Consider the following 26,421-nt stretch of genomic DNA (forward strand, 5'->3'; position numbering starts at 1 on the left):
TAATAGTGGACAAAACACATCAGTAACAGCAAGTGGGCACACATTCCCATCTTCTCAGCTCACACTCCTTCACAAAGTATCAACTAAATGCATCAACACCTTCACTAGTTTACATTAACAGTACACCTTCATACACTACACCTATAACACATTAGTATGACATTGGACTCAACTGTTCCTCTGGTGCATCATATAGCTGTTCATTCAGGGGTATGACCTCCTCCACTAGCTTCTCAAGTTCTTCAGGGGTGAATGCAGGGGCCCTATCACCTGCAGGATGCGGCATGATAGCTCCCAGAAGCAGTACACAGCAGCTCAGGTCTTTGAGTTCTTGCTGGCAGCAGTGTCAAGAGTCAAGTGAGCAATACTGCAGAAGATGGTGGTCACGCCTGCCACATACATGACCATGACCACCATTGGACATCGCCATTGGCCTAAGTCCACCAAAGGCAGCAATGTGTTCAAATAGCAAATAACACCGCAGTTGTGACCGCCTACTGCCATGACAACTTCCGCTGGCGGACTTAGGTCACTTCCACATGTCCCGTACAGTAGGTCAGGTGGCGGCCATTTCGAATACATTTCATGAATGGAAGTATATAATAATCTGCGTCATTAATATACCCCATATTGTGCTGTACATCTGAAAGTAGTGCCCTCATGTTTGGGTGACTTTTGTGCATCTGTGCTGTAAATGCAGTGCTGTCAGAGGACATGTGGTGACAGCAATGTATAACTACTCTGAGGTTTATATGTGTTTCGAGAATGTCAATAATGTCTAAACATATGGGTGACACGTCTAAACGATTGATCTAACACACATTTCCAGTAACAGGTGAATTATTAAGTGTAATCTCATATGTAGCTGAGGCAATGTGCACTAAGAGGGGTGTCATCAGATGCATAGCTATGTGCTTTACTGTATATGTCAGAGGTAGTAGCCGCCCTCGACAGCTGTTATGTGTGAGTAATTTAATTGACTGTACTTGATGAGTGCATGCTGCCTGTCACATACTATGTTTACATGTTTTCACATAGTTACCCTGCCATGAGGAGAGGAAGACGACCACCAGTATACAGTCCACTACTAGACCTGCACACCATGGAAGAAAGACATTGTATTCAGACATATTTTCTGAATCATCATACTATCATGGATCTTTGTCCACAGTTGGAGCCAGATCTGATGCTTGCCGTTCGCATTCCCTATAGCATACCTCCCATCATTCAAGTCTTGCCAGTGCTACATTTCCTGGCCACTGGCTCCTTTCAGAATACAGTGGCTCTAACTGCAGGGATGCCTCAGCCCATGTTCAGTCTGGTTTTGAAGGATATACTGTGTGCATTGTTGAAAGACCTGGAAATCTACATCAGATTTCCTCAAAAAGCAGATTTGGCCTATGTGAAGGCAGACTTTTAAGCAATGGGACACATTCCACATGTGGTTGGAGCCATTGATGGCACTCATGTAGCCTTGGTTCCCTCATTGCCAATGAACAGGTGAATAGGATCAGGAAAAATCCACCACTCCATCAACGTTCAATTGGTGTGTCTAGCAGACAATTACATTTCACAAGTCACAGCAAAGTATCCAGGATCAGTCCATGATCCCTTTATCACGCGGAATAGCAATGTCCCACTGCTAATGAAATTACTCTACACATGGAATGTGTGTTTGCAAAGTATGTCTCCTGCCATCATAATGTTGCATGTCCCACATACATGTTTGTGTTGTTCAACCATTTTGTTCACAGGTGACTCTGGCTATCCAAATCGTCCTTGGCTGTTGACACCAGTGAGGTACCCAACCATGCCAGGGGATGTCTGCTACAAGGAGGCCCACAGGAGGACAAAGTGTGTAGTTGAGCAGACTTTTGGGGTCCTGAAGGCAAGATTTAGGTGCTTGGACTTATAAGGAGGAGCCCTCCCATACTCACCCACTAAGGTATGTCATACAATAGTTGCCTACTGCATGCTCCACAATCTTGCCCTAAGACTTCAGATACCATTAATACCAGATGAGGGGGGTAGCAGAACCTGTGGCTGGAAATGCAGAAATGGCAAGTGATGAAGAGCCAGAGGAAGATGAAGCAGGAAACTCTAGGGCAGATCTCTTCAATCGTTACTTCAACTGACTAATAGGTCAGCGAAGTTGACCTATTGTTGTGATGTAATTGTGCAACCAGATGTTCTCTGCAGCATTTGAATTTCCTACAACATGTTGCTGACTTGGCCCTTCATGCCTTGGGAGCTTTGGTAGGCTTCCAAGGCTTGGGAGATGGTTTCCTGGTCAGTTATGCCCCTTTGAGGCCCATTCCTCTGGCCCACAGCATCACTCCAACATACCCTACCTCAAGTACCTGTGCCCCTGGCACAGGGTGCCCACTCCGAGTGTTTGTAGGTCCATCATTGTCCGGGGTGGCCAGGTTAGACTCCGGTACCTGTACTGTGGGGCACACAATAGATGATACAGTCCTTGGGACACATGTTTGGGGACGAATGGTTGACTGTGAGGTTGATGCTACAGGGCTGGGTGGGGTTGATATCGGCAGGGTGAGGTTGAGTCATTGACTGACCAGGTGTCCCAGGTGGGCCGTGTTCTACATTAGTCCTGACATCCAAGGGTGTTGTCCTCACTGGGGCCTTCATCCAGAGGGGGAGTGACAGTCTATGGTATCCTCTCCATGGTGGCAATGGCAAGGTTACCAGTGGAGGGAGTGAGACTCAGAGTTCAGGTTAAGATGGGAGTATTGTTGCATTTGCGTCCGATGCAGACAGTGACTTAACATGATTCCCAGAAATTACATTGACAGCTGCTGCACAGCATAACTTAGTTGTACATGCAACTCTATGGCTCAGTTTTTATAGTCCATGTAAAAAGTTGTTAGACTAGGTTGGTAGTTATTATACTGCATCTGATATTGTTTGATTATAGACATGATTTTTCACCTCTGTTACCTAGTGAACAGTCAGGGATGCTAGATGGCACAATTGTCTCCTTGAAGGAACACTGCAAGTGAGAAAGCAAGGGACATTGACCTGTATCTGGATGTACTGCATGTGCATCAACTCATACATCTGACTTCCAACCCAGGTGAGTCTGTTTCTAGCTTGAGATGTTTAATCTGTGGTCATTAATAATGGGCACACAACTATAGCTGTGTTTTGCCTGGGATACAAGTGTGAGTGCTCCATAGCATTGCTGTCATTGTCATGTACTATTCCACACTAGAACAATCAAGATGGTATGGATGCTAAATTAGTTTATTTAACATACATGATGTAATATTTTGTGCGCATTCCAGGTTTTCACAATGATAGGATAGTTCATTCTGGGAGTTGTAGTGATGTGATTAGCCAGTAGTTCACATGCCACTTCCAAGAGCTGTGAGGCCAGATGAGTTCAGTGGAGATGTGGCATGCCAGAGAGGGGTATTAGCTGATTTGGACAGAGGTGTATTGAGTGGATGTTAATTGGGGTGGGTTTAGGTGGTGAGGGAGCATGCAGGACAGGAGAATTGTATGACATGAATGTTGGGGTACTTACTGGACTCCACTACCCCAGGTATTCCTATCAGGCCCTCAGGATGCAGGGTGTTCAAGACCTTCACTTCCCATAAAGTGAAAGTAGGGGGAGGAGGTAGGGGCCCACCGCCAGTCTTCTGTACGGCTAGCTGGTGCCTGGATGCCCTAGAATGCACCTTCCCCATAGGTCGTTCTAACTCTTCCTGATGTCCTCCCTTGTGCGTGGGTGACTACCTACAGAAGTGAGCCTATCGATTATTTCTTTGCCACAACTCTTTTTTCCTGGCAATAGATGTTTGTTGGACCTACCTTTACAATTTCATCCACCATGACCCTCAACTTGTCATCAGTGAAACATGAGTGTTTTTGTGGGGACATGGTAATGGTTGTGGAGATGGTGTGGGGGTGTTGTAAGTGGAAGGGTGCAGTGTTTGGTAAATGGTGAGTTGTAGGTGCTGTAATGTGACGGGGTGACGGTTGCAGTAGATCATGTGTGCTAGTGATGTGTGTATTGTGAATGTAGTGCTGATGTGGGGTGCGTGCTGAGTGAAATGTGAAATGTGAGTGTGTGCCTATGATGTAAAATAGCAAATCTATCTTTTTTTACCAGCGTCCTGGCGGTTTCTGAAATTTGGCTGTTTTTTGGCAGAGTTCATATTGTGACTCATAATACGGCGGTCATACGATCGCCAACTTGATGGTCTTTTGGAGGCTGCCACTGCATCGGTATTACCGTCAGACTGCCAAACTCATAATGAGGCCCTACGTCTTTCACCAGTTTTTCATTATCTATTCTTAATGTTGCTAAAAGGGGTCTTTAGGGTACAGATACGTTGTTATTAGTAAAGTCATCCAGTGGTGTAACAAGGGCCCCTGCAGCCCCCTCAGTGCGTCTGAGCTCCAGGTTGCCTTCTCAGCAGACTACCCTGGCTTGAGAGCTTCTCGGTGAGTCTGGAGGGGAGGCTGTCCATGTACCTTTCAGGGAAGCCCCCTTCAGTCTTGTTAGGCCAGTGAAGCCGTCCACTGTGGTAGTAATTATATACTGACATTGAAACAAATTAAATGAATGTGAGAGAGGGGCTATAAGGGAGTGAGGGGCCCTGCTGGTTGGTGGTAGTGAGGGAGTGGGAAGAGAAGGAGGTCTTTGGAGGGGTGTACAAAAAAAAGATTGTCGAATCGGGTGCTTGCAGCACTAAAGCCGGCCTTGCATTCACCTGTGTGGAAGAAGGCTGGGAACAGCACTGATATCTAGAGCCTAACTGAAGATTGTCCACTCATTCTGTGGCATGCTACAGGCAGCTGAATGTGGCCAGACCCAACTGATTAACAGATCCTGCAGCACTGAGTTGTGAGGTGGACTTTTTCTCAAAGCTCCTCCTGCTAACATTAGATTTGCTTTAAATGTATTACAAATTGATTTTAATGACCTTCAGACAGGACAAGGCGATAGGCAATCATAACACTTTTCACCAATGGAGCTCCAATAAAAATGTTGCTTTGAAAAGCAAAAAATGATATTTAAATAATTAATTTAATCCTGCAGATTGCTGTGAAGATTGCTAAACAGCTTCATGTATATCTGGGTCACATTTAAGGATCATTGTCTGGTATATGTTGTAGGAAAGTCATACTTTTTGGCATGGTTACCCCCACATTGTGCCTGACACTACTCCAGCAATACGAGGAAGGCTCCCATAGGAAAAATACCTACATCAGTTTAACGCATGCTCTGAGCAGGTGCTAAAATTGGAATGCAGTGAAGTCGCGGAATGACGCAGTGAAATATAAATTTCACTGCGTCAGTTCTGCATGGCTTTTTGCCTTTTTGCCCAGGAATGCCTACATTGCATACATAATACCTGGTGCAGGTATAATGTGACGCAAGGCTTTACAAACTGACGCATTGGGCCCAATGCGTCGGTTTGTATATATGTAGCAGTGTAAAGCCCTGCTTAGCACCACCGCTTCGTCAAAAAAAATGAATCAATGGTGGCGCGAGGGCCTTGTAAATGAGGCCCAATGGTACAATGGTTCCTGGTACAGTAGGAAGACCCTGGGGTACAGGATTACTCCAAGGGTGCCTTTCAGAACTGTTTGTAATATTTGAGGATTACTACTTCATTTCTTTGAAAATGGATTGCAAAACAAACAGTTGGCTAATTTTTTCTCCAGATGTTCATGAAGGGGGGAGGGGATATTACAGGTCCTTTCCATTGTTCTTAGTTTCTGTGATGTTAGGGAAACATACAATGAGACACTACACCCCTATATTGTACATCAGTAACTCAGAGATCTTTTCTTCCTCATATATATGTGGAAATAAACTCAAACCCATGAAAATAACAGAATCCCTAAATATCCAGGTTAACAGTAACCAGTATTGCAAAGATACCCAAAGTGACTTACGCCCAAGGTCAAATTAGGGAACCTTCTGGGCTAACAGCAGGTTCAAACTCTGGTATTTGCCTCTGTAAAACAAAGAAAGAAAAGAACATTTATCAGAAATGCGTCCTTTGAGACAAAATGTGATGCATTACAACAAGAATCCCTCCACCTTTTAATACTTGTACATTTGTGTTACTATGCATCAAGATTGAATTTGAGAAGCTATTCAAGCAGAAGTGTTTGCTAAAACGGGTACAAACGATCATCATTTCAGACTGGGAAATTAAAGATCAATATACGATTTTACCTCCTGAACTCTAATGGGCCAAGTCAAGTGTTCTAGTGTTTCATTACAATTACCACATAAGCAACACTTTTGATCTTCGTTGTCAAACCAGCCCTTGGAATATATCCACCTCAAACAGGAAAGGATTGTCCACCACAGTGGCAGCTAAGAATGACAACAGACGTAGGGGCCTCTTAGTGTAACATGTCTCACTCTGATAGTGTGAAGGCTTATTTTGTCTATGTTTCTGTAGTTAAAATATAAATGAGACTTATTTGCTTTTTTGCAATAGATATGTACTTCTGTCTTTGATAGTTCTTCAAAAAATGCCGATGTCCCCTGATTATATTTTACAAAGAAAGTATTTAAATATGATTTAAAGTTGAGACAAGTTAACTTGTCACTTCTTGACATGAGTCTACCCCATAGCTTCTAAAATGCTAGACTTCATTCTGGAGTGGGATGTCTTCTGATGCAGGTGAAAAACTTGCTAATGCACTTCCTGTTCGAAAAAAAAAAGCCACAAGATTTAAGAACTGACCTTAGTCATGAAGGCTGTGGTTGTTCCTGTTCGATCCCCTTTCCGGTTCGAACAAATACTGGCCAAGCCAATGGGTTGCGCCTTTTAATGGTATTACACAAGCTTTGTCTTCTGCAGCCACAAAAAAGAATATAACATTTGTGTTTTTTGATGCGGGACGGCTTTGGATATATCTATGATGATGCAGTGCCTTCTCGTTTTGGTTATGATCTTTTAGTTTACTGTTCTGAGTGAAAAAAAGTAAAAAAAAGGACATAGAAGGTGGGTAAAGTAACATTAACCAGGGGAGGACGGAACAACCAGTGCTTAATTTGAGCAGGGGGTTTCGGGTGCTCAGCACCACCACTTAATTGACAGCACCAACACTTATGACAGTCTGCCACATGGTGGCACTGTTTGTTTCATTTAGAGACAAGAACAACATCCATTGTTAATTAATTAAATGAACACTATGCATGACTAACACCTGCTCCCAAAGCCATTCTTTTGGCTTTGTGAGCCTAGAATTGTCTGAACTGTCACCCTTGTAAGAGTGTGACGTTATTAGTTGTGTTGTTACTGTAACTGGCAGCACTGTCAGTGGTAATGGGCAGTACAAGTGAAAATGGCCTCCTGAGTAGGGCCGTGCCACTTATTATTTTACAAATTAGCTTTGGGAGCAACACGGAAAACACTGAGAGGTGAGTTTTTGAGGGCAAAGCACGAGACCCAGAAAACAGATGCACTCCAATGGAGTGCTGACAGAAAAAGAAAAAAAGATGTTCCCTGAAGGAGATCAGTAGAAGAATGCAAATCAACCAAAAAGAAGGCTAAACAAGGCATGTTTCAAGAGAAGGACAAAACACAAGAAGTTGGAGGACAGCAGTCATTTTTTTCTGTTTCTATTAGTCATATATAGTAAACGTTCCAAAAAATTAAAAAACAGAAAGAATGACATGGATCCCAATACAAACCACAATCACACAATGAGGAAAAGAGTCAGAGTTTCCCAGGCATCAATGGAGAAACCAACAAGCCACATGGATATACCTCAATAGGATGAGACCAGCCACAGTACATTTTTTTTTGCAAAGCAAACGAAACATTGCTGTGTTCTTGTAGCAAACACAAACCTAAAATCATCAGCCAAAGAAAGTAGTGCAGGGGATGTTTCATGGAGGGCGGAGATCATCCCTTGCCTCCAGGTTCCGGACAAAGCGGTCCCAGATCCTGGCTCCTGTCCCTTTGCCACCTTGTCTGTGGGATTCTGCCAGGATGTCTGTTTCCTCCTGTGCCCATTTAAGCAGTGTACGAAGCCAGCACTGTTTCTCAGAGGAGATGATTTCCAGGACATAGCAATTAAACGTTTAAGCAGTACATGCCAGATAAACAAATCTATGTAGCTATTTGTCTTCTGTGGCCCTCGTAAGAATCCCCAGTAAGCAGGACTCAGGTCTATGTGGAAGCTGTGCATCAACCAGCGTGGATGTTATTGCTATGATATCTGTCCAAGCGCCCCTTTGCACCAGACAATCACACACCATATGGAAAAACCCCACTTCTGGTGTACCCATCTGGAGCATGATGGTGAAGCAGTTGGGAACATATGAGCTATTTGCCAGGGCATAAGGTAAATCTCGTCGCCGTAGTTAAATTGTGTATACCGAAGGTGTGGGTTTCATGAAACATATCACACTTGGCTCAATGTTTGCAACCAACTGTTTGTCTGAGAGGGACGCATTAGGATGGCGGGACCAACGTTCTTATGGACCAGTTTCTGATGGGGTATTGTAAAATAATAAAGTAGGCTGTGACAAAGTGGCTGACATTACAGTGAGTAAGGGCCATGTGAAAGGGGAGTGTGGATGGTTCTGTTTGTGGATTGTTCCGTCCGCCCGTCCCTCCTCAGTGTGCAGTGACATCCCTATGTACGGCATGGTATATGAAGAAGTGGCCAGCACGAATATTGTAAGAGTTCCTAAGGACCTGGAAAGAGAGTAAGAAGCCATCCTCATAAAGATTGCCCATAACAATTCCGAATAGACACCATTGTGTTAAACAACTTTCTGGGTGCTGCTCAAAGTTACAGATATTGTAAGCTCCGTTTTGACCCGCACCAGTGGGTGGTTATATGGGGCACAAAGCAAACTCAAATATCCACGCTCAAAGTGTATAGCCTTGAGGGCAGGTAATAGGTATCCCTAACTCATGGTATCAAAGGTCCTTCTCAATATCGAGTGAGACCACCACCCGGACTCCAGGTCCAGTGTGGCCATCCTCCATTAGGCTGAGCAAATATTGAGGAAGGAACTACAATCTGGGATAAACCCGCTCTTGTCCACATGTATGAGGTGTGTGTGATAATAGGTCAAAATTGGTTTGTGAAAACCTTGCCTAGTACTATGTAGTCAAAATTCTAAATTAACAGGGACAGTAGGACTTCATCTCCAGGGGGCCTCAGCCTGGTTTGGAGGGTACCACAATAAGGGCTTCTCTCAGGGTATCTGGCAGTGTACCCCTTTCTAATGTCTCGTTATAGACCTCTAGGAGTCAGGCGGCCAGTGTGGCTGAGAAGGTTGCATAGTACTATATGGAGAGCCTGACCATTCCTGAGGTTTTAGCATGGGACATTTGCGTGATAGGTAATCCAATCACTTTAATTTGCGTGGAGTATCAAGTTCTGGACACTGGAGTGGATCTAACCATGGCAGGGGAGATTACAGAAGATGGCACCTAAGGTGTCAGTAAATGCGGTGGGGGCCTCCGAATACAGGGTACAATAGTAAGCTAGATAAGCCTTGTTGATTTCCAACTGTGTGTTAACAATATTGCCATCATCTAGATGGATGGCTGATATCGGAGTTTGCAAGTAGCTATCTCTAAGCAGCCACATTAAAAGTTGACCCAATCGGTAGCTTTCTTGTGCAGCCGGGTCAGATAATGTTTATGGTCTAATTTCTGAAGGTATGCTTCAGTGTTGCGGTGGTCCTCTCACAGTTGGTGAAGTCTATCTGTCTCCACACTAATTTGCAGCAGACACATGTCAAGCTACTGCAGTTCATCTTCCTGCATCCTAGGCTCCATGTGGAGCGCCTGTCTTGCTCTCCAAGTTGTAGCAATACAGTAGCCATGGAGAACTACTTCATGCACCTCCCGCTCCATTGTTCAATGAGAGGCAGTCCCCACATTTAGTGGAAATATTATGCGTTGTGCAAAACCAGTTGCTCACAGAAAGGGACATCCTGTAGCGCTTCTGTTTGCAGTCGCTATGTGGAAATGCAGGAACATGCCTCACCGCTTTGTAGGGTAAATAAACGCGTGCAGTGATCATAGAGTGTCTGTGCTAAATATTCAGATTTAAGTACCAGGGGATACAGCTCTGCAATACATAGGAACAGATCTATCCAGGTGTTTAACTTATGGAGGGGGGAATAAAATGAGATCTCATTGCTGTCTGGATGATGGAGGTGCCAAACATCATGTAGCATGCCAGTTGCCAGTAGCTAACCATTGCCCGAAGTGCTGGTAAACCATGCAACAGCCAGCACCCAGTAATGGCTGGGTTGAAGGGTCCCTTAAGGTGTCCAGTGGACAATTGAAATCCTCTCCCCAGATTACAGAAGTATGAGGGTCTCGAAGAACGGCTGGAGCTAGACGATCCAAAAAGAATTGGTGGCCGGAATTCAGAGCATATATTGCCAGGACTGCAATGGTTGTGCCGTCAAATTGACCTTCTACAACCACATATCACTCTTTAGGACTGCCTTATCCATTGTCATCGTAAAAAGGCCACCAGATGCAATCCATTTCAAGACCCCTCTAGCATACGTCAACAACATCATACCATACACCTGGCCCCTCCACCTTGTGCAGAGCCTCTGCAATTCCAGCGCTATCATGTGAGTTTCCTGTAAGTATGTTATATATATGTGGCGACTCTTTAAATAGGCATAAACCAGATGCTGCTTTGCGGGGGAACCCAGGCCTCTAGCATACCATGTAAATAAGTTGTTTTGCAATATGAACCTGTGTGGGGTTAGGGTCATGTCAGTCTGTAGGGGGAAGTAAAGCCCTGCTGGGGAAGGGAACGCACAGCACTGTTGAATAAGTACTGGCTGTGTGTGGACATAGTTCGTATCATCAGTAAACCATGTACATAAACCCTTCCCATCATGCATTCACCCCCCTGTGCAGGCACCAAGTGGAGCCCGAACAATAGCAGTATAGCAAAGGCAAAACAAACCAATAAGGAAAACAGATAATCAAGATAAGTCTGATTCGATATGTGGGTTATAGCAGTTAGCTATCAGGCTCCAAGTAAGACCTGGGATAAGCAGGCTCCATCCAACAAGTATTAACCCCTCTCCATATCGCTCAAGCGTCTGGCCATGGGTTGAAGCTACGACCATTCCAAGGGCATAAGGCCTTACCAGTCAGGGAGTCTGTAGTCTGTTGTTTTCAAAGTAAGTCATCCGCTAAGCGAGGGGTAATCCATCACTTCATTCGTATCTGAGCCTGCAGTAAGGTACGTTTGCCCTATAGGGCCACAAACAGATTGCAGTTACCGTGTTGTACCTCTGCTTCTGACTGTGCATGCTGCTTGATAAGTTGATCAGCAGTGGGCCGGTTTCAACATTTCCCCATGTGTCAGCATTTCGACCTTGGCATCTGCCACCCCTCCAGCGGTTGGGTCTCCAGCCACGGGAACACCATTAGTTTTGCATGAAGACATGTGCAGGCATCCTGCAGGGAGGAAAATAAGAGACCATTCTCACCGTCGATGACTTTAAGTCATGTTGGAAATAGTAGTGCATGTTGGAGCCCGAGGTTGCAGAGTTGCACTTTAACAGAGGTGTAGGAATTGCACAGTCACTGCATTTCCCTAATGTTGTGGGGATAAGCAGTAATGGTGGCACACTCAAACTGCCAAGGGTCTTTAGAATGAAACAGTTGGAGGAAAGGATAGGATCCCGATGTTTGAAGTTCAGAAGTCGTGCAATGACTGTGCATGGTGGGCCTCCTGTTGGTGGGGTGGGCTGTCAGGTGGTGCGCACGTTCTATAGAGAAGTTAGGTACTTTGCCTACTAGGAATGTAGACTCTAACCAATGTTCAAGGAAATAATTCGATGCTAGACCCTTCTGTGCATTCTGGGAACCTGGAGAATTGAATATTGTTGCAGCGTGATTGTTCCTCGGCCCTTCTCTGTCAGGTGGTGATGTCTGCACGCAGTTCACGGAGATGAGATTGTACCTCCTGCACCATAGGGTGTAATGAGTCATTTAATTGACTCTTTCCATCAGCTTCCGGTGGTTAGCATGGAGCAAGCTTACATCAATGGACACTGAATCTATCTTTAAGTCCAGCATAGTTTTTGTGTCCTGGAGTATCTTCTCAAATTGTCTCAAATGTTTGTCCAACGTAGCTTCCAAGTGACAATTTGCATCCATTCTAGGTGGTGAGCCTCCAACGGTGTTTTCGGGTCCAAGCCCTAAGGAGGGGGCCGGGCTACCTTGTTGCATTTGGTTTCACCATTGCTGCACTTGGAAGGAGTCTGTGTTATCCAGGGAGCACCCAGGGCATATCACTCTGCAGTCCTTGGCACAATTGAGCATCCTTGTTCCAATTGGACTTATTAAAAGCAAGTTATCCCAGACCTGAGTGGGCCAAATAACACATCTGTCAGAGCTCCTATGGGTGGGTGTGTCCGGAGGGTGCCACCCCAGTGTGTTCTCCAGCACAAGACCAGAGTGGGAATGGTGAAATAGTTCTTGCATTGCTTCCCCTATGACTGAGGTTAAGGTGACATGTCTGAGTCTCGTGGGTTTTGCTCAGATTACATAGTGGACACTAGGCCTAGGGGCCCACGGTGCAACTATGTCCCACTGTTACACAAGGAGCACAGGGTTATCCAACTGCTGATTTTGTGAGGTGTTCCCCCGGCTAGGTCATCTACCCTGCAGGTACTGGCAATAGTCTCAGGTTCTCGCAATTGAAACAGGGTAGGAGGAAGGGGGGCCAGAGATTATTAGGGAAGAGAGCACTGCCCGCACTAATCACTGTTCTGTACTGGGAGCCACCACCCAGTTCTTGGCAGGGCAGCCCAAGCCAGAGGGTCCACCATATGGAGAGAGAGACAGTTAGTGTTTCGGCTGATCATCGGGTGTCCAGATGAGGCACGCCAAATTCTGTGAATACAGTGTGAGTCTTCTGTTGCTGCCGATGTTAAAGAGGACCGTGTCCTACCATTTGGCAGTTCTTCTACCAGTCGGGGTGAGGAATTATCTTCCTTTGTCTCCCTGAGCAGCACTGCTGTCCGCTCAGCTGCTGAGTACCTCACATAGCACGTCATGCACCGATGACCTAAAGTACAAGGAAAAGCCTCTGGTGATGCCACTGAGAGGGGAGGAGGACTGCATCCCAACATCCGCAAATGCCTGCACACAATCAATTATCTGGTCGCTGCAGGGACATTGAGCTCATTTCGGCAGTCAAGGATGTCATGATCTTGCAGTATAAGGTGGAGGCGTTGGCTTAAGCCTTGCTCCATCACAATGTTGATTGGGCGCCTGATACTGTGCATGGGCTGTGGAGTGAAGACTATAGAGCTTATTACTAGGGCTCCAGAAGCCACCCCAAGGAGAATAGTGAAGGATGCACTGGAGGCCTGGTCAGAGCTCTCATTTAAGTGACAGCTCTGACTGCCATCTTGGCCATTTTCCAATCACGAGAACAGCTCTCAAAGAAGAAGCAAATCAGACTGACAAGAAAGCTAACCAATAACTGACCCAAAACCCACTATAAGTTTTGGTATTACCCACACTAATTCTTTGACAAATGACTGCTAAAAGCTGTGTGTAGGCAAAACTTTAAAAGATCTTTACAACATTTTAACTATAAGGTCCTACAGATAGAACAGTGCATTGAGCAGTTCAGACTGGATTATTTTGGATCTATGAAAAAGCACTTTGCAGATAACTTCTTATTTACATTTTATATATTTATAATTTGAAGAGTACAGAGAAAAACATAATGTTTATGATTATGTGCCAAAGCTAAAGTTAAAACCTATGTTTAAGCTCATCCATCAAACCACATATCTGTCTGTCCACAATGATATTGCATCAACTGCAGCCACCATAAATCACTGGCAACTTGGCAACTACAATTTCTATGGAACAAATATGTACTTAAAAGTAAACTGCAAACAGCTGTGTTACACTTCCTAAGATAACATGCACTATTCTTGGGGAAGGCAGTTTGGGGAGAATTGCTTCCACCCTGAAGGATAGCATAGATATCAGTTTGCACCAGCCCAAGTTATGCTAATATTTTTGTGTCAAATTTTGAGGGCAGTTTCATCTACAATTCTGCGATATGGCAAACACATCTGATCATGTATTTAAAATAGACCAATGACTTTTTTTGATTTGGAAATGCTCCAGTGAACACCTTGAACAGCAGATTGCTGACCTCAATCAGAAGAACCCCAGAACTCAGTTCACACATTCCATCCATAAGACAAGTGTTACTTAGCTGGATGTTCATCTTGAACTCACACTCGTGTCTTTCCACTAAAGTCTTTAAGAAGCCAGCTGAACAGAACAACATGCTGCTATTTAGCAACACCCACTGCTGTTGAAACAACATCTTCCTTTTTCACACTTCATTTGCGTGAAACGAACGACATCCGATTCTGACATTTGCACTCAGACACTTGCTGCATTCAAAAAGTAGTTAATCAAATGCGGGTACCCATAAGAAGTGTTGGATACTGCTCTTCATTGGACGTCCACTTTTGATTGCTCAATATTGTTGTGAAAAAACAGATTGTGAAACCATCAAGTGGGGTTTTTGTGTCCAAATTGTCTACTCAACCACCGTCAAACGTAATATCAAGCAACGGTGAGAACTCCTCCAAATGAAACCAGATTTTAAGGGACTTATTCGCAAACAAACCCTTCTATGCTCATGCATACACCCGTAATTTGAAAGAAGTCGTATTGTCAGCTCTGCAAAAGAATGTCACATTGAACAAAGTGATGAGGAAGCGCCAGAGTTACACACACTGCAGCAACGTCATTGTAGGCAGCATCATTCCTCACCCACAAACAGGCTGTTGTATAGCTATTTCTCCCATATGTTATACATGTTATTTTATCAAACTAGGCCTGCCGTTGTGCACTTTAGCCCAGTTACATTTTATTCAGCATTGCTTTTCTAGCAATAGCCACATTTGCGGTGTTTTATTTTCTCCGTCTAATTGTTCTTTCGCTGAGGAAAGCATTAGGGGCCAGATGTAGCAACCCTTTTGCGAGTCGCAAACAGTGAAAATCGCCGTTTGCGACTCGCAAACGTGGGTTTGCAATGCACAAATGCATATTGCGAATCGTTACCGACTCGCAATATGCATGTGCGACTCGCAAATAGGAAGGGGTGTTCCCTTCCTATTTGCGACTCGCAATGGTATGCAATACCATTTGCGACCGCATATGCGGTCGCAAATGGCATCGCAGTTACCATCCACTTCAAGTTTGTGATTGCACCCAAAAATATTTTTTCAGGGCAGGGAGTGGTCCAAGGGACCACTCCCTGCCCTGAAAAAAACCGAAACAAAAGGTTTCGGATTTTTTTAAAATGCAGCTCGTTTTCCCTTAGGGAAAACGGGCTACATTTAAAAAAAAAAAAAACTGCTTTATTGAGCAGCAGGTCGCTAACATGGAGGCCTGCTGACGTCAGCAGGCCTCCATGTTAGCGAGTGCCCATAGTCGCTATGGGGCCGCAATTTGCGACCCACCTCCTTAATATTAATGAGGTGGGTCTTTGCGACCCCATAGCGACTTGCAGAAGGTGTCTGAGACACCTTTCTGCATCCCAAATTGCGACTTGCAATTTGCGAGTCGCAGAGACTCGCAAATTGCAAATCGCAATTTGTTTTTTTCGTACATCTGGCCCTAGGTTTTTAGCAGGACATTCATTTCACTTTGTACTTTCCTCAAGGCTGCAGTCAGATAAGGTTGCTGGCAAAAGTGGTACGCTGTGTATCCAACATTCACAGAAACAAACACATTCCTACGTGAGGACCTTTCTAAGAATGTCAACGTTTTTATTATATAAACACTTTTTAGTCCCATACACGTTAGAGGGAGATTCCAGCCAGATGGCCACGACTGCATGGTGATTGCTGATCGCGTTTTCTACAGCTGCTTGCATGGACTACTAAATCCCTGGCCTATATGGGGACGGTGTCTCTCTAGACTGCAGGCTTCTTTGCTCAGGTATGGGGGATGATGACTTCCCACAGAGGAAACCTGAAGGGCAGATTATGCTTATAATGCTGTGCTCTAACATAACTTAGGTAGGAATGAAATATATCACTCCTAGTGACAGTATGGTGGGACTATTTTTGTTTCACTTTCCTTGTCACAGTCTGGTTCTTATTGTGTTTTATCATCCTAGTTAATGCAATACATTAAATTTTATCTAAGATACTGTTACTTAAATAAACCCTTATTGAACTATATTTTGACTCTGTTTGTATTTGCCTGTGTGAGACTAATGTAACTGAGAGAAATGGACGAGATCTGATCGACCACGATTCCCCTGCCACAATCATCCCTGCTCTTGGGCAGAGATGAGGTGCTGCTAGTTAGCCAGAAAACCCAGATTAGGCCGACAGGCGTCACATGGTGTAGAATTGTACTTAGTGTAGGAAAGTACCCTCTTTTAGCCGTGGTTACCCTCATTTTCTGCCTGATGTCAGTGTGATTGACTGTGTTCACTGGGATCCTGCTAATCAGGACCCCAGTGATTATGCTCTCTTTCCTCTAAATTTGGTTGTTGCATACTGGTAGAGTATTTCACCCGCAATTGGCATACTGGTGGCCCCTTATAAGTCCCTAGTATATGGTACTCAGATACCCAGGGCATTGGGGTCCCAAGGGATCCCTATGGGCTGCAGAATATCCTTTGCCACCCATAGGGAGCCCATGCAAAGGCTTCTGCAGGACTGCCATTGCAGCCTGCGTGAAAAGGTGCATGCACCCTTTCACTGCCATTTAAACTGCACCAGGTCACTTAAAAGTCACCCCTATAGTAGGCCCTACAGTCCTGAGTGCAGGGTGCAGAGTACCTGTGTCTGAGGGCACCTCTTCACTAACAGAGGTGCCCCCACAACCTCCAGGACCATTTTCCTGGAGGTTGTGGGGGCACCATTTACGCATGTACTGAGCATAGGTCACTATGTGAGTGCGGGGATGCCATTTTACGCATGTACTGAGCATAGGTCACTACTTATGTTTAGCTACATAATGGTAACTCCAAACATAGGCATTTTTGGTATCAAACGTGTTGGAATCATACCCCCAGGCCTTTGCAAGCATTGGTTGTATGATTCTGTAGTATTTCCTTTTCTATAATGTTTATTAGTTTTAGTCTTATTTACTTTCTGTTGTAACATTGTATCTTTGAAAGTGCTATTATGGTATGTTCCTGCCCCCCCCCCTTTTGTGGGCGCTCTTGGCTTTTGCCTGGAACATTGGTGTGAGGTTCCATATGGCAGTTGGTGAAGAGAGCCTGCTCTTGGTGTGGGTGAAGTTTCTGTATCCTGCTGTGTTATACTGAAATAAAAAAAATTGGAAGAAGCACCTACCACATTCTGGTCTGGAAATATTTAATTGCCTCAATAATATTTCCCTTCATCCCCATATTTTGGCGACAAGTGAACTGGGAACCGGATTCTCTGTTTGTGGACTTTCAGAAACTTCAATGCATCTATATTTTGAGGTACTGTTATTTGCTCGCTTGTACTGCTTTTTATTTAATGCTACTGAGAATCGTGTTACTTTGTACTAGTGATTTCTCATTTTGTTTTCATTATTTTCTGCGAGTGTCCTAGTTGCCTAGCAACTCTCCTCGCTAATCAACAGTATTAAGCCTTCGTCAGCTTTCTGTGGATGCAGGGTGTTGCCCGGGAACATTCCGCGTGCATTCCAGCGCGTGAGTGCTCAGAGGGATCTGAGCGTTGCTGGGTAACCATTCACATGCTGTTTCCACGGACGTCAGCGCTCCCAGGACGCTGGGCGTTGCCTGGCAACATTACTCATGCATTCCAGCGCGTCAATGCTCAGAAGGATCTGAGCATTGCTGGGTAACTATTTTCGCTGGTTAACCATTACGTCAGCGCTCCTAGGATGCCGGGCATTGCCCAGCAACCTTCCTCGTGCTTCTCTCCCAGCGCTTATTGCGGAGTATCTGAGCATTGCCAAACTCATGGATGCTCTCTTCTTCGTTGCTAGTGCATCTTAATAAGGAACACTCCATGCGGCTATTCCTCAACGTCTTCATTCACATTTTCAGCGTTTGTTGCTGAAACTCTTCTAGGTTTCTTCGCAACATTTCTCATCCGGTGATCAAGCTACACATTGGGTTTTATTATACTTTTACTCCCTGATTTACACTTCTATTTGTTCTGACATTATACATTTCCTACATAAGTTTTTAAACAATGCTATTTAGCAATGTGTAGACTCTAATATTAATTTTCCTTTCAAGTTGTTTAATCTTGTACTGGTGTTCAGGGTTCACAAAGTTTTCTACAATTCTTTATTGTCTGTTTTTTAAAATATGTCGGTATGCAGAACATTACACCTCAACCTTTCTTTCTTTCTGTTCCTGGTGATCCTCCTATTGCTTGGCCTAAATGGCAGAAAGTTTTTTTGACTTACCTCAAAGTCTGTGGAAGCAATTTGTCGGCGGAAAGGGAGACGTCTGTGCTTCAACATTGCCTTGGTCAGGAGGTTTTAGAGACCCTTCCTGCGATTAACTTTTCAGACGAAGCTGAAGGAGACACTTCTTTGAGTTTGAAATCACTTTATTAAAGTTAGACAGACATTATTTGCTGATCTTCGAGGACTAATGTTAAAGTGAGTGAAGTTGAGTGTGATGATTCTGACCATGACTTCATTTTCCAAGTTGTTAATGATGTTAAATGTGTTTCTGTAGTTCGCTGTGACTAATCTTCAGATGTTGTTGAACTAAATGGAGTTAGTGTTCAAATGATGATGGACTCAGGAGCTAAATCATCATTGGTCTCAGTGATAGATTACGAGATGTTATTCAACGGCTAATTCACTCTTCATGACCCCGATGTTTCTCCGTACAGCTATGGAGGAAAACCTATAGAATTGAAAGGTTATTTTGAAGCATCTATTCAATTCAAAGGTAATAAGACATATGGTAAGATATATGTTCCTGTTATTGGTGATACCATTTTGAGCTGGCCACATCAAAAAGAGTTGGGTATCATTTTGAACCCTAGTTTTGAGCCACAGGTTCAGGTTCAGAAGATTTCTGAATCTGAGCAGCATGGTTGGGTTCAGAGAGTTTCTGATTTTGAAAATGACTTGATGGGGGAGTTTCCGGATGTGTTTAGCACCAAGGTGGGGTGTGTCAAGAGGTATAAGCATCGCATTGTTTTGAAGAGTGCTGCCAAACCTAGTGCTTGCAAAGTCAGGAATGCTCCTATAAGTGTACGAGACAAAGTTAAAAATGAACTTCAGACGTTACAGGGCGATGGCATAATTGAGGAAGTGGAAGCAGCACAATGGATTGCTCCAATAGTCGTTGCTACTAAAAAAAACAGGTGATATTAGGCTGTGTGTTGATTTACACAATTTAAATAAGGAGATTGTGGAAGATTAATTTCCATTGCCTAATATTACTGAAATGGTCAGTTCATTAGGTAATGCAAAGTTTTTTACCACACTTGATTTAACTTCTGCTTATCATCAAGTGCAACTGTGTGAGGAATCCAAATTGCTTACTTCTTTCATCACACTGTTTAGCGTGTATAAATTAAACGGGATGCCATTTGGTCTTTGCTCTGCAGCAGCTATATTTCAAAGATTAATGAATGATATTCTCGGTGACATAAATGGTGTTTGTTTTTTTCAAGACGATGTACTGGTTTTCACCGAGACAGGTGAACAACATGAAGAAAAAGTCAGAGAAGTTCTTCAAGTGTTTAGATCTAAAGGTGTGACTCTGAAAAGGGCAAAATGCTAATTTCTGAAGTAGGATATTGTTTACTTAGGGCATGAAATATCTGGAAATGGTGTCAAGCCTACGGAAGAGTTGGTTAAGGCTACTTTGAATTTATCTACTCTAAAAAGAAAGGATGATATACAAGTTTTTTAGGCATGGCAGAGTTTTATTCCAGGTATGTCCCGATTGTGCTAAAAGGTCATGCGCCATTAGAAATCTTCTGAACAAGGGTTCAGAATTTCTATGGACAAATGAATGTGAGGAGGAATTTCTTGACTTGAAAAACGAGTTGTCTTCTGCTCAATCTCTTAGTCGTTTTTAGCCATGTTTGCCTTGTTGTCCTGTTATGGATGCTTCAGAGAAAGGATTGGGTTGTGTTTTGAAACAGTTGAACAATGGCAAAGAGAATACTATAGTGTTTGCTTCACACAGTCTACGTGGTACGGAGCTCAGGTATTCTACAATAGAGAAGGAAGCATTAGCCATATTTTGGGCTGTCAGAAACTTCAAGCAATTTCTTTGGTGAGTACGTTTCCATGTGTATTCGAATCAAAAGCCCTTGCGAGTTTTTGAGAGAAAGGGACTTGATAATATTTCATCTCGCATTTGTAAGTAGGTTATAGGTTTACAGGATTTTCATTTTGAAGTTAAATATGTTCCTGGATGCGAAAACAGGACAGCAGATTGCCAGTCCAGGATGGACTCTGTAGTTGCTGATGATGATGTTAATGATGATTCATGGTAGACTGATGATGAGGTTAAGGTTTGTATGGTAACAGAGGGTTACATCTCCGAAATGGTGTGGTTGGATGAATTGAGTAAGGATAAAGAATTATTAAAAGATAAAAACCTACTATTGTCTAACAAGGTATTAACTGATTTTGAAAAGGATAATATGGCTTTCAAGAAGGTTTGGGGTGAACTTTCTGTTCAGAATGGTCTGTTGTTGAGAGGTTCTAGACTAATTCCTCCATCTACTTTACGTGAACAACTCAGAAACCTTGCTCATTCTGGTCATCAGGGGATATCTTAAACAAAAGAGAGGATGAGATGCACTTATTGGTGGCCTGGGATGGATGTTCTCTTGTAAGGAAGGTGAGAGATTGTGTTGATTGCACGTTTTTGGATAAGGCGCTGAAGCCTAGAACCCAACCTTTGGTTCTAAAAGAAATTTCTAAGGAAGTGTGGGAAGAAGTGTCCATTGATATCATGGGTCCGATTTCCTGTGGGGCTGTTTCCAACTATGTTTTAGTCCTTATAGATATGTTGTCCCATTGGCCTGAGATTTTAATAACTACTGAGATTACAACTAAGACTGTAGTGAACTTTCTTTCAGAGGTGTTTGGCAGGGAGGGTAATCCAAGATTCATTCTTACAAATAATGGGGTCCAGTTTACCTAAACTTATGTGTGACTTCTTGTCTACAAGAGGTATTGTTCATAAGAAATGTGCTTTATATCACACAGAATCAAACGGAATGATAGAACGCTTTAACAGAACTTTGAAGGAAACTATACAGTTAGCTAAACAAATGGGTGCTAATTGGGAGTTGATGATTAAGTCCAAAGTGGAAGCATATAGATTCACTCCACATTCAAGTATGAACCAATCCCCTTTTGTTTTATTGAGAAAGCGTGTTCCTCACACTAAAGTGTGTCCTCCCTGGGTGAAAAAGTACATTAAGGAAGATTTTGCTTATGAATTTCAGAAGTCAGTAGGTTTTGAAAAAGACAAATATCTTTCGAATAGAAGAAAGAGAATTTATTACAGTTGCAAATCTGTGAAGGAAAGTGATGTGCAAGTTGGGAATTTGGTCAAGATTAAGTTGCCTGGGAAAAAAATGCTGGAGCTTCTCATTTTAGTAAAGTATTTAAGGTTATTAAACTGTTCAAGGGGTCTGTTAAGGTTGACGATGGTCAATTTGGAATCTGAATAGAGTTGTTAAACTTAAGTAAATATTCTTCTTAAATATATATATATATATATATATATATATATATATATATATATATATATATATATATATATATATATATATATATATATATTTTTTTTTTTATGGAAAGGAAGGTAGTGTAGTATGTCCTTTTCTATAATGTTTATCAGTTTTAGTCTTATTTCCTTTCTGTTGTAACACTGTATCTTTGAAAGTGCTATTATGGTATGTTCCTGCCCACCCCTTTTGTGGGCGCTCTTGGCTTTTGCCTGGAACATTGGTGTGAGGTTCCATATGGCAGTTGGTGAAGAGAGACTGCTTTTGGTGTGGGTGAAGTTTCTGTATCCTGCTGTGTTATACTGAAATAAACCATTTTGGAAGAAGCATCTACCAGGTTCTGGTCTGGAAATATTTCATTGTCTTCATAATAATTCCCTTCATCCCCACAGATTTCATGCACTCTGATTGCTCCTTAGAGGACCCCCAGTATTGCCATTACAGCCTTCTGAGGTTTTCCAGGCAGCCCCAGCTGCTGCCACCTCATAGACGGGTTTCTGTCCCCCTGTTGCTTGAGAAGCTTGAGCCCAGAAAGGCAGAGCAAAAGTTTTCCTCTGGGAGAGGGGTTTTACACCTTTTGGAAATAGGTGTTACAGGCTTGGCTTGGGAGGGGTAGCCTCACCAAGCCACTGGAAATGCTTTGAAGGGCATATTTGTTGCCCTTCTTGCATAATCCAGTCTACACCAGTTCAGGGAGCCCCAGTCCCTGGTCTAGTATGAAACTGGACAAAGGAAAGGGGAGTGACCATTCCCTTGTCCATTACCACCCAGGGGCGGTGCTCAGAGCTCCTCCAGAGGGTCCCTGGGTTTTGCCATCTTGGATTCCAAGTTGGTAGGAAACTCTGGGAGTGGCCAGTGCCAGCAGGTGACATCAGCACCCTCCCCTGATAGATGCTTACCTGTTTAGGTGACCAACCCCCTTTCAGGGCTATTTAGGGTCTCCCCTTTCGGTGGTTCTTCAGATTCGGATTGCAAGACTTCAGCAGGAATCCTCAGAATCCTCCACTTCAACTTCTCACCGAAGAAACTGCATCTGGACTCTCCAGGAACTCTACAAACTGCAACAAAGAAGCAAGACGCCTTCTGCGACATAGTATCTTCAGCTCCTGCCAGCAACTGCAACTGTTTCTCGGTTGTGCATCCTCTGAGGACAGTCTGTCTTCAGCCTGCACCAGAAGCGTGAAGGAATCTCCCTTGGGGTGAAGGAGTCACTCCCCTGCTTCAGCAGCCACCTACTGCATGGATCCTCTTGCCTGCTGAGCTGCATGGATCATGCATCATGGGTGGTGGACTGAAGTTGTCCTGATGGTCCTGATTGTCCAACTTTGTGAAGGTAAGAGCTTGCCTCCCCACGTAAAACAGTACCTCTGTGCACTGCGTGGTTTGCAGTTGCCAAGGCTTGTTGGCATTCTTCCACAAAGTCCTTCATGCATTTTGCAGCTCCAGCCCCCAGCACTTTATCCTGCGACGCACATCTTCCTGAGTGGTTCTCCGGCGGCGTGGAAGCGTTTGTCGTAGTGCTGTGTGGGCCTCCTTTTGTATCTTCTTTGTCCCTGTGCTGTGGGACTCCAGTTCACGCTGCCTGGTCTTCTCTGGGCTTTATGATGAGCACCCGCTAACTCCCCCTCCTGGGTAGAGTCCACCTGGTCCTTCCTGGCCCCGGGCAGCGTCCTTTACCACTAACTGCGAGCTTTGCGTGGCAGACTCCAGAGACGCAAGCTAGACAGCAATCCTCCATCCGGTGTGGGACATCATCTGCACCAACCAGGAATCCGAATCCATCTTCTTGGTTGCAGTACTGACTGTTCTTCTCTACAGGTCCTCAGGTCCAGGAATCCATTTTGGTGTCTTGCAGTCTCTTCTGGTTCTTGCATAATCTTCTTTTTCGTATCTGTGTGTGTTCTGGTAAAGTTACTGTGTTTTATGCCTGCTTTCCTGGGCACTGGTGTAAGTTCTAGTACTTACCTTTGGTTTTTTTTTAGTACTCCCAGAGACCCCCTACACACTACACTTGCCTAAGTGGGAAACCAACATTCACATTCTACTTTCTTAGTATATGGTTTGTGTTCCCCCTAGGCCCATTTCTAACTATTGTGATTTTCACTGATTGCACTGTTTTCTGTTTTCATGCACATTTCTGCATACTAGTGTATATGATTTGTGTATTACTTACCTCATACGGGAGTATAGTCTCTATGGTATTGTTGGCATTTGTGTCACCAAAATAAAGTACCTTTATTTTTGTAACACTGGGTGTTTTCTCTCGTGTGTGTGAGTACTGTGTGACTACAGTGGTATTGCATGAGCTTTGCATTTGTAGATAAGCCTTGGTTGCTCATCCACAGCTGTCTCTTGAGAGCCTTGCTTCTAGACACTGCATTTCACTTATAAGGGATAACTGGATCTGGTGTAAGTACCCACAACAAACCAGGTCCACCTCCTACACTTAGTACCCCACAATCTATGCGATTCTGCCACCCATATCCATTAGCCTCATTAGGGTAGTTAGAACTTATGCGACAACGCAAGTTGATTCAGTTGAAACATTCGGCGTACTGTAATAGCCAATTAGGTGTCCTTGTAGTTTCATATACATGGGTAAAACAGAGAGGCACATCAAGGTGCACATCACAGAGCAAAAGAGCATATTTAGAAACTGGAACAGAAATTTGTCTCTTGCGGCACATTGGATGGATCGCAATGACAGAACTGCTCAGTTTAGATTAACAGTGCTGGAAACCATTATTGTGAATACTGAGACCAACACCTAAAAACGGTTATCATAATGTGAAACTGATTGGATTAAGAATTTGAACAGTCTCAATACCACAAACCTCAAAAATAAATTAGAAATGGCTTGTTTCTTGCAGTCTTTGATTCTCGCTGACACTTCTGCTTACGCCTTGCATAACGAATTACTATACCAGCATAACACACACAACTATTTTTAAGCTCATCCATAGATATCCGTTTTTGCTCAGTATGCACTTAACATGCAACCACCTCTCACATGTACAAACAATCATTTGACAAACTGGGGTATGGAGTGAGCTGTTTAGTTGTTACTAGGTGTCAATTGTGGCAATCCATGTATTATGTCCCTGTTCTTGTTTGGTTTCAATCAATGTCACCAACTGTGCATCTTTTTCTGCTTAGCATTTTCATGCATATTCTGGCACTGCGTGCCATTCTCTTTTGAGAATATACTTTTACTTTCTTTGCCACTTCTATTTAACTGTATGCTGTCATGATTATCTCATCAGTTTCCATCAGACGTATACCATGGTGTATCATGTGACATGCAGTGATCAATATATTTTCTAACTTTGGTCATGCATCATTTGACTACTTTCTGACATGATTGTCTTATTTGTTTTCTGTACCCATATTTCGTCGGGTCATCCGATTTATACTGCGTTTTCACTTTTTCTCCTTTTTTCCTATTCACTCCACAATGTATTTATTTCATGGTTATGGAGTCCGCGTCATTATCACATCTTTTTTTTCTCAGTTGCTGTCTTAGCTGACAGACTGTGAGACCTTTTGCAGTGTCTTCTAACTTTTTGCCCCCACTTGTGACCTCTAGATGCTGGTTTTCTGACTCTGAAGGCGCCCTGAGATCTGCTAACTAGACCCAGGGCATGTGCTCAGATTAAAAGTGTATGCAAATTTGGCAGAATTGTAATTGGCATGGCAGCCTGACGATAAGTCCCCAGTATATAACAGGGCATGGAGGATTAAAGGTCCAGTGCATTTAATGCACCGAGGTATGCACTATTGTGGTGCCTGTTGTCATTTTAAAGGCAGCCCTGTCTTGCAGGTTGCTTTTAAAAGTAAATTATATGCAAAATTGACCTTGGAATTAAAGATGCTTCCAAAGTTGCAAACGACCTTATGTTTACATTTAAATCACCCCTAAGTCCCCCCCCCCCCCAGTGCTCCAGGGATAGAGTGCCTTGTAGCTATAAGCAAGGACATTACAGTATAAAATATGTCTTATATGTCCTGGTGATGGAAAAACTGCCAATTTTGTTTTTGCCCACTTTAGCACACTAGCACCAAAGGCTAACATAGGAGAACTTTAGTAAAGTATAACTATCTCTAGGAAAGAGCTACAATTTCCATTCTTGGACTCAAAATGATAGAATGAATCCAACAATTTGCTACTATTAGATTTATTATAACTTTCACAGAAAAAAGCTATAGAACTTTCTTTTCTGTGATACAAAACCCAGGCTTCCAGCTTCTTTCCTCTGATTGACCAGTCTCTGCCAGTCTGAGCCAAGCTGCCTTAATGAGGAGTGAAGTAGTCTGCATTGAAACAAAGGGACCTCTGGTGGGTGGAGTTCAAAAGGCAGCAATGGGACTGGGTAGCCAAACTGGTCTTCGAAGTGGGAAGGACACTTAGGACAGGAACCAGGCTCATCCCTACATCCTGCCAACCCAGCCAAATGGGAGCACCAGTAATTAGATTAGCAGAGGGGCTAGAGGAGGAGTGTTAGAGGAATTAAGCCACACCAGTGGGATGGCTTAACCAGGTCCTAACCCCACAAAGAGACTTTTTCCACCTTGGATTTTGGAAGAATAGTGCTTCCTGGGATTGATTTTTGTCACACTTCACAGGAAGTGGTCCCCGCAGATGATGGCACCCTGCACCCCATTAGCCAGTG

At 43.6% G+C, this 26,421-nt stretch overlaps 1 long non-coding RNA gene across 1 annotated transcript in view; it reads right to left on the minus strand.

Moving 5' to 3' along the window:
* The window catches only part of LOC138247464 (uncharacterized), a 96,180-nt gene that overhangs the window by 20,351 nt on the left and 49,408 nt on the right, over nt 1-26,421 (minus strand). Inside the window, exon 2 of the long non-coding RNA XR_011194512.1 lies at nt 5,932-5,993. This is a non-coding gene — a long non-coding RNA (uncharacterized lncRNA). The remainder of the gene's footprint in view (nt 1-5,931; nt 5,994-26,421) is intronic.

Source organism: Pleurodeles waltl, chromosome 7 (assembly GCF_031143425.1).
Source record: "Pleurodeles waltl isolate 20211129_DDA chromosome 7, aPleWal1.hap1.20221129, whole genome shotgun sequence".
In the NCBI taxonomy this organism is placed as follows: Eukaryota; Metazoa; Chordata; class Amphibia; order Caudata; family Salamandridae; genus Pleurodeles; species Pleurodeles waltl.